Below are 3757 nucleotides of genomic sequence, written 5' to 3'. Positions count from 1 at the left end.
GCCGGGGCCTGCTCCCTGCTCTGCGGTAGCTGATGCAGTCACAGCACTCTGATGCTTTCAGAAGGACTCGCAGGGCCAGTGGCACTGTCCCTCCTGGCCAAGGAGCTGCAAGAGGAAACGTGCTGCAGGCAGCCCCTCTGGGCTCTGCCCTGCTGGGCTCTTCACAGCCATCACCTCCAACCAGCTCGTTTGGGCAAACCCCTGCTCTGACTGACTCGGGGCACCTTCCAGACCTCCCGCCCATCTGCTGCTCTTGGCTGAGCCTGCACCCTCTTACCTCGCGTAGAAGGGAATCTGCAGGCTACATATGTAGAGGGAAAAACCGGGATGTTTTCATGCAAATACAGGGAAAGCCTGGGAGCAGGCCGGCGAGCTCCGTGCCTGGAGCCTGTGTGCAGCATACCGTGCCGACAGACAGAGAGGTGCCCTGCTAAATTTCAATAATGCCCAGACCCTTTTGCTCCCCACAATGCCCAGACGATGCCTTTTGTGGCCACAGAATGGGCCAGCCCAGCTCCAAGGCCAAGCAGGGCACAGAAGCCACAGCCCCCATGGCTGGAGGGGATGGGGGATGAGCCCAAAGGATTCACCCCCAACTTCAGCAGTGAACCGTGAGGCCGAGGAGGGCTGGGACAGCAGAAACACCTCGGTGCCAGCAGGAGCCTCCCCCGCTGCCGCCTCCAGCACAGGGTCTGGGGCTCTCCCTGGCAGATGCTGGCACCGCAGCAGCCCAGAGGCCCTGCAGACAGCCCAGGGCAAGATTTTTAATTTGTCATCACACTTCAACCTGAAATCTGAAAAACTGAAAGAAGAATGGCAGGATGTCGGCGTCTCCGAGACAACACAACCCCAGGGCTGCTGCAGCTCCACGGCAGGGACCAGTCCCGGCAGTGGGAGCCCCCAGCAGCTCTGCCACACCGTGCCAGAGGGAACCCTGCTGCTGAAACCAGCTCATGGCACAGAGCTGCAATGAGGATCAGGAAGGCCACTCAGCTTGGACCGAGAAAATGCAAGAACACGGGCAGGTTTGAGATGGAACATCCACACTATGGGGTTTCAGGACTCCTTCCCATACTCCTGGCAGAAAAGTCACACCACGTTACAAACCACCTTTTAAAAACTACAGATATACAAATATTTGAAAAGGTTCCCAATTTAAAACCTTCCTGGGAGCAATTTCTGGAGCAACAACAGCAGCAGTGACAGCAGCACAGCAGCTCTGTGCTGGTATCTGGCACAGCATAGCCAGCAGCTTTCCAGCCAGGGAACAACGGGTCTGGGGAGGGTTGGCAGGAGAGAGAGGGGAACCAGGGCTGCACTGGGGGTCCCAGACTTCTCTGGAAAACTGCCTGGATACACAGGGTACCCACAGCCATTCCATCTGCAGCATTCCATCAGCAGACCCACTAGCTCTGCAGTGGTGGGGGGGCTGTGATTCCCCCAGAGAAATTTCCCCTGGCTCCAGTGCTTGCCACAGCCCCATTCTCTGAGGAGTTGGCCAGCAACACCCTCCCAGCTCTGGGAGCAGTGCCACGGCTTCCTGAGGGCATCAACAGAGCCCGCCGTCAGTCCCCTCGCACCTGCACCACTGGGAGTCAGGGAGGGCATCCAGGCAAACAGCGAACTCAGCCATTGGAACCCTTGGTTTCAATGAAATCCCGGGAAGTGCATATCAATCACAGCAAACTGTACTGTTGCCAACAGCCACGTCCTGCACCATAGGGAGCTGCCAGCAGATTCGTCAAAATGACTCGTTTTGCAGCTCACCATTAACTAACTGCTCCTGAAGGAGCCACAGCCCGAGAATTCCTGACTGGAATGTTTCGAGAACACAAAGCTGAGGGGGCTGGGGTACAGCGGTGGTGCCAGCCCCCCCGAGCCTGGGACAGGGCCCTGCAGCTGCTCCCACCTGCTAGCTTGACATCAATAAAACATGGAGACAACCCTGGGACAGGGAGATTAAGAGGATGAAAGACGCGTGGAAGACAGGCAGCCCCGCTGTGTGTGGAGCACTGGTGGGTAACACCAGTTTTAGTCTCAGAAAGTGCTGGGGAGGTGGATGCGGTGGGAAGGCGCGGGAGGAAGAGCCGGCTCCATCCCTCGCCCCGGCAGAGCGCAGCAGGCGCTGGGGCACAGAGCAGAGAGGGTCCCGGCCCCGGACCTGCCGCAGCCTGGACATGGAGCAGGGATGGAGCAGGATGGAGCAGGGATGGAGCAGGATGGAGCAGGGATGGAGCAGGATGGAGCAGGACACACAGGCAGAGTCCCAGCACCCGCTGACCTGTCCCAAATCCTCATCGTGGCAGCAATTTCAAGCAAAACACATGAATAAAGATCCTGAGCAGCAAACTCAAAGTGTTTAAAGGTCTCTGTGGTTCAGCACCTCCAAAAGGCCCCCCTAGCAATTCCTTATTTTCATTATCTAGGAAAAGACGTATCTTTTTATTGAGAGCAGGAGAGGGATGGGAAATGTGGGAACACAAAACTAGTAAGAGATGGAAAGGCCTGACAGCCCAGACAGGCTCTGGCGTCCTTTTGGCACAGGACTATGTATGGGGAATGTGTCCCTGCTCTCTGCCATTCGGGTGTTCCTTCACAACGAGTGCCACAGCTGCCGGCAGCTGCCCAGCAGTGTTCCACGTCCCATCCGTTCCGAACGCTGAGCTCCCGGTGTTGGCAGCGGTCACCGCAGGGCTCACCCGTAACTCCGGGGTTTTCCCAGTGCCGCTGCCGGGCCGCAGCTGCCGAGTGTCCCCAGGAGGAGCTCACAGGGTCCCGGCTCACAGGCACCCGGGACAGGGCGGCTCCAGGCCGGCGGTGTCTGCCCCGCGTGCCGGGCTCCCCGGGCGGACACGCGGTGCTGCCTGCGGAGCCTGGCCCACCGCGGCCCCTCGGAGCCCGCCGAGTCTCCCGGATCCCTCGGAACTCCACAGAACCTCCCGGATCCCTCAGAGTCCCCCGGGTCCCTCAGAGTCCCCCGGGTCCCTCAGGACCTCCCGGGTCCCTCAGAATCCCCCCGGGTCCCTCAGAGCCCCCCCCGGTCCCTCAGAACCTCCCGGGTCCCTCAGAGTCCCCCGGGTCCCTCAGAGCCCCCCCCCGGGTCCCTCAGAACCTCCCGGGTCCCTCAGAGCCCCCTCGGGTCCCTCAGAACCTCCCGGGTCCCTCAGAGCCCCCCCGGGTCCCTCAGGACCTCCCGGGTCCCTCAGAGACCCCCCCGGGTCTCTCAGAGCCCCCCCGGGTCCCTCAGAAACCCCCGGGTCCCTCAGAAACCCCCCGGGTCCCTCAGAAACCCCCGGGTCTCTCAGAACCCCCCCGGGTCCCTCAGAATCCCCCGGGTCCCTCAGAGCCCCCCCGGGTCCCTCAGAGCCCCCCGGGACCCTCAGAACCCCCCGGGTCCCTCAGAAACCCCCGGGTCCCTCAGAACCCCCGGGTTCCTCAGAACCCCCCGGGTCCCCCCCGCGCGCACAGCACCCCCCAGCGGTCACGGGGCTTCCCGCTCCGGGAGCGTTCATTGGCTCAGTGCCCAGTGACGTCACGGGGCACGGACATTCCCTATTTGGTTTGGGGGGGGCTCGCGCCGCCGGCTGCTGGCGGTGATTGGCGCACGTGGTTCCGACCGCTGATTGGATGCTGCTCCTCCCTTTCCGCCTACGGCATGAGTTACTTCCGGTTCCTTCTCCGGGTCGCGCCTCACGTGACCCCGGACGCGAGCGGCGCGGGCCTCCCGCGCGCAGCCAATCGCGGCGCGCCCGGCTCC

The sequence above is a fragment of the Parus major genome, chromosome 13 (genome assembly GCF_001522545.3).
Source record: "Parus major isolate Abel chromosome 13, Parus_major1.1, whole genome shotgun sequence".
Lineage (NCBI taxonomy): Eukaryota > Metazoa > Chordata > Aves > Passeriformes > Paridae > Parus > Parus major.
Note: the sequence above shows the minus strand (reverse complement) of the source record.